Genomic DNA, 6,000 nt, shown 5'->3' on the forward strand with positions numbered 1-6,000 from the left:
TCTTCCTGCCATCTCAGAAGTCAAGGCCTTCTGCCCCACATTTACCACTTTCCAATGTCTGAAGGTTTTTCATTCCAAAAACGACCCAGATTTCCTCTGCTCATCTCTTCAAAATCTCCAGGCTTTGTCCTTGAACAAAAGTTGATTCTAAAAGTTGAATCTATCTGACTGAAGACTTTTTATTATTTTATTTTATTTTATTTTATTTTATTTTATTTTATTTTATTTTATTTTGTTTTGTTTTGTTTTGTTTTGTTTTGTTTTGTTTTATTTTATTTTACCAGGTTACTTTTTCTTTTTACAGTTATCCTTACCTTGATGTAAAAAATCTCCTGCTTCACCCTATAAATAATGTACACACCACAGTACACAAAAACAACATGTTACTTCAACTTTGCCCAAGAATCTGTGTGTGAGGTCCCACAACCACCACCCCTCACCAAGGCCCTGCTGGGAGTGATGCAGCACGTGCGCAGGATGCAAGAAGAGAAGTGAACGGGGCCTTTTGCATGGCTTTGGAATGAATAACCTAACCTAAAATACAACCAACTGTCCTCTGGTGTTTACCTTTCCTAGTCCATAATTAAACCATAGGTTCCCAATTAAATTTGAAATTAGCAGTTCATGTAGGTGCTATTTTTATATTTGTCATAGTTGCCTAATGGCAGGGAGACAATGAACCCATGTTGTTTTGGAGCAATTGAGTTTTAAGTAGTGGAGCCGTGAAGCCTGCACAGCATTTTACCACATTTACCATTGCCTAAAAGCACTGACACCCTAATCAGTCACAGAACAGAGCATGCACAGCCTGTTCATCAACACTTTCCTTGGTCGCAGCCTGCCAAAGTTATCAGCAGAAGGTTTTGCTTGCTTCAAGACTGAAAAAAAACACGCCATAAATAAATAAAAATGCATCTAGCTCTCTGAAGGCTATTAAAAAAGAAAAAAAAAAAAAGAATAAAAATAAAAGGAAGAAAAAGAAGCTCATAGCCAGCAAACCATACTGAAGAGCATGCCTGCACCATGCTGTTGGGGTGATGCCGTGGGCCGGGGCCAGGCGCTGCCCAAGGAGCTCAGGCTGGGGCAGGATCAGCCCAGCCTGCTGGTGCTCGGCCTCCCAACAGCTGTCTCCCAGGCCTTGTTTATGACGGGAAATTACACTGTGGTAGTCACCAGGAGTCCCGAGCAACATGTTCTGACATGATGTAATTTCCCAGTGTAAACCATCCCGCTGGTGTCTCTTTCCAGTTGCAAGGCCAACAAACAGCACTGACACTGGGCTCAGCTGCTAGCGTTGCAGAAATGTCCAAGAATGCCCGTGCAAGGAGGTTACAAGCTCTTTTCTTTCATGCTTCAAATCAAATTTAATGTGACTGTAGGAAACACAGGTGAGACTTCACACCTGTTGTGCATGTACAGGGATGCATGAACTTAATTATGGCAGCTTTGAGTGGATTCCTTTAAACACTTTCTCGGCACCAGGGCTGCAGACTGCCCTTTTGGGTGTAGCTGTTAACACTGAAGGACATGTGAGCACCCCTCCCCTCCAAGCAGTCCAGTGTTTTCTACAACTCAAGTCATCCTGGGTGACTTACAGCAGATACAATTGCTAGTCTAAGCTCTTGATGGGGTTAGGCCACAAAACATGCACCTGTGTCCCTATGAGCAGGCTTTGGGGATGAAAAACAAGGACCCCTACCAAAAGCATCTCTGCCAGCAGCACAGCTGGACTAGACCCTGGAGAGGACATCTGTCTGTGCTGAAGAGAAGCAACTTGTGCTGGGCACACACAGAGGTGCCAGAGTGAGCAGCAGCAGGGACTGCAGCAGCAGAATCTTCCTGCACAGTGGATGTGCTCACACAGTCCCACAGTTTAAGATTTATAACGTGTACATCAACTGATAGTGACATTCCCCCTGGCCCTCTCACTGACCAGGGGTGCTTAATGATTTCCTACAGGCACACGTGGATACTTCAGAGCCATGAAATCTCAGCTTCAGATACAATTCGACATTTACACATGACAAAAAGTGCTCTCAGGACACTGTGGGGAGGGACGGGAGGGCATAGAAGGAAAGGAACGTCTCAAAAGGCTTCCATATCCCCAGCACAGAATCACAGGATGGCTCAGGTTGGAAGGGAACTTAAGGATCATCTAAACTCCAACCCCCTGCCATGGGCAGGGATAAAACACTGGAGAATGCGGGCATCGATCCCGCTACCTCTCACATGCTAAGCGAGCGCTCTACCACTTGAGCTAATTCCCCCTCTTTTTACCTAATTTCTCCCATCTCACCACACAGATGCACATTGCAGGAAGAAAAAGGAGATTATGATTATAATCGTAATAATATTTTGCATTTGATGTGTTGCAAGGGCTAAAGCAAGCACAGACCTCTCACGCTGTCAGCAGGGAGACCAAGGAACTTTCTGATCCCGTGGGTCTTGCTCGTGACATTTTTCCTTACATGAAGCTCCCTTGGGCACAACTGCTTTACACCTGAGTAAGTAAAAGCAGAAGCTGTTGTAATGCCCTGCTCCTCAAAGCATAGATGAAAATCTATAGTTAAGAGCCTGGTTTAGGAAGCTTTTCTCTCTCCTAGCTAATTGATGGGAAACCAGCATTTTCTGTCAAAATGAAGTCACAGTAACATGGCAAGAAACATTTGCAGAACTGGACTCCTCCCAAGCTAGATGGATCACCAAGCACATCCTCAGGAGATAAGAAATTAATTTATCCTTCTTCTTTTAGAGCTGGCAGGCAGAGTCACAGCAGCCTGAAATGCTGCATCTCCAGGGAGAGCATGGAGCTCGAATACAGCCATGATCTCAGCTGGAGAACGCAGGAAACCTAAATTGCCATCCTGTAGCATAGACAGCAAGCACAGGAGCCACAGGTGGTGTTTTCCTCTCCAAAGGCACGTTGATACTTCAGAGCTGACAGCAATGATCTCTTTCTTCAGCAGGTATCAGCAGGAGAGAAGGTAAATACACACAGAGGGAAAGTCATCCACCTGCAAAATCCTCGGTGCTTGAATTATGTTTGAAAACCTCTGCACAGAAATGAGTTTCCTCTGTAGAAAGGGCATCTTTTCAACAGCAAAGGCAGTTTTAACACAGCCACTTGCCAGCACACAACCACAATCCACTTAGAACAGCCAGTCCTGTTATCATGAACCTGAGTCTCTCTGGGTGACAGCCTTTAAGATACTGATAATTTAGATTAACTAAACACAAATATATAAATACATGGTAAAATATTGTCTCTGTTTTGCCCCAACAGCAACATGACAATGACAAAAAAGTGCCATTTTTTTGAGAAGAGGATGGATTTAATACTGAAATTATTTGGGCTTTTGGTGGAAACTTTTCTTTTAATCAACTGCCATCCCTGAAAGAGAAGGCATTAGGTGCTGAGTGGCCACAAGTGCACATTAGCATCAAGATCTTCAGCTTGTTTGTGAAATAAACATCAATTTCTCAGAGCTTAGAAATGTAATGGTATGGTAGCAACCCAAGTGTCCTGTGTAAAGCCACAGATCTCCTCGGGATTTGCCTGTGTACCCACAGAAACAGCACTAAAACTGTACGACGCTGGAGGCTGTGGTGCCCGGGAACAGCATGCACACTGAAGATGGCAAGAGTTGGCTCAGAGTTAAAACAGTGAATTTATATTTATTTTCTTTTATTGCTTACTCATTTACTAAGAGGGAGAGAATTTGTCACTTGCTCAGTTTTTCCAGCACTACATCGTCTCTCCCTTCCTCTCTTTCTGCACATTCTTCAGCCGGTTTGTGTAGGACTTACGCGCTCTCTCCTACACCCACTTAACTCCCAAGGTCTCTGAAATGCCTACACCCTTTATATCCACAAGAAAGCTTTTTCTTATAAATGACAGGAGAAGTGGAGACCCCACACACAGCATGGGGGAGGCAGAGGTCACTCTGTCTACAAAGAGCACATCCTTCAGCTGCCTCTACAAAGCCTCCCATTTTACCCCATGCTCCGTGCGGACCAAAGGAGCACTGTTAGTGACAACTGCTTTAAAAACCAAATCAGCCCACAGGGAGAGCTCAGTGACATCTACGTTGGTCCAGCACCCAGAAGTCTGGCTGCCCCGGGGCTGTGTGCCAGCAACCTGGGAGGGTCGATCCTGAAGCCAAAACCAACACCATTAAAACAAAGCTTTATGTCTTCATTCTCCCAGAGCTGCAGAGCAGCGGAGGAGAGTGAGACAGCCCTTCTCCTGCCTCCTTGCTCAGCCTCTTTCCTCCCCGGGTGGCAGGCTGTCTGGCAGTGGGTCTTTCCAGATGTCCCTGCCCACACCAGTATCCTCCTGGCCTGAGGATCTCCTTGGATCCTGTACCAGGATCCAGGCAGAATTTGGTGGCAATAGTGCCTTCCCCCAAGGAAATGAAATCTCCCTCCAGCAATAACTATCACATGCACTCAGAGCCATGGAAAGGGCCATTTTCCCATTAGCAATTCCCATCACTTTTTGGGGTACTCCTGGTATTCTCCATGATAGGACCTTATTCATTTATGCTTACTTCTACCTTTACATCGTTTCATTTCCTGCTAGTTTCCCCCTGACAGCCTGCTTTGATTTAACTCCATGTGGCCAGGCAGGATATTATCAGCTGGGAAAATTGAGAGGCTCTTGATATTGATATTGATGTATTGATATTTATGGAGAAAACAAAAGGCATATATATTTTTTTCCTCATTCTTTGCTCAAGCGGTTTCCAAATGGACCTTAACTTATAGCAGTAGCACAGTAAGGAAGGGTCCCAGTGCCAGGAGAGAACAAAGCTGCCCTTTTGCCCTTTCCCTGTCTTTTAGGAAATGGAAACGTAAAAACTTCTGTGATCTTTTGATCAGGTGGAAAGTTAAGGCTGAAGCCTTAGAGGAGTGCTCATTCACTACCTGACACTTTAGTGGCCTCAGGATTCATGAAAATTGGACTGCAATTTTACATGTAAGTCCTTTCTGCTCAAAAATTGCCTTACTTTTAGAAAGAGACATTCCTGCATCTATTTTGTCTTGGTGTGATAGATTTTTCCCTTCCCAAGTCTAGGACTTTGTACTTGCCTTTATTGAATTTCATCTAATTGATTTCAGACCATTTCTTAAATTTATCAAGATCATTTTAAATTCTTCTCCTGGCCTCCACAGAGCCTGCCAGCATGGAGTCATGTGCAGATTTCACAAGCATGTCTCTTCTTCCATCATTCAAGTCATTCATGAAAATACCAAGCCCAGGACAGATTTCTAAGAATTCCCATGCACGCCACTTGTCCAGTTTGTCAGCAAATTCTTGAGAACTTCTTTCTTTTAATTACATTTTCCAACCATTTGTGCGTCCTCCCCACAACAGTTTCAGCTGGACCTGACTGCTGAACCCCTGCATGAGAACATTTTATCCAAAAATGTCAAAAATCTTACCAAAGTCAAGATAGATCACATCTAATTCTGCCTTTTCCGTGATGTCCATTTCTTTTCAAAGAGGGAAAGTAGATTGCTTTGACGTGATCTGTTCTTGACAATTGCACGTTCCTGTTTCTTACCATGTATTTTCTGTCTAGTTTCTCCTAAATAAATGCATTTATTTGAATAACTTTAAATCATCACGAAGTTGTCTAAGTTATACATTTCCAGACTCTTCCCCTTCTCCTCACCCCTTTTAAATACAGGCATCTTTTTCTATCTTAACTCTGGGATATTGCCACAATTCAAAGTCAGTTGCTTCTGATTCAAACTTTGGTTTTGATAATTCTTTGTCTCTCAAGCTTTATTAAGCCCTTCTGTGTGAGATGTCTAACCCAACAAAACAGGCTTCTTATGTTTCACCTTGCTTTCTCCCAAGGCACTGTCCTCTTGTTGCTATTAATTACATTGTGCATCTGTTTACAGCTTCTTATTTTCAGTTATTTTTTGGTAGAATTTCCATGAGAAATTTGATAGAATTTGGTAGAATTTGATGCAGGTGACTGCATCAGG

This window comes from Aythya ferina, assembly GCF_964211825.1.
Source record: "Aythya ferina genome assembly, chromosome: 2".
Taxonomy (NCBI): domain Eukaryota; kingdom Metazoa; phylum Chordata; class Aves; order Anseriformes; family Anatidae; genus Aythya; species Aythya ferina.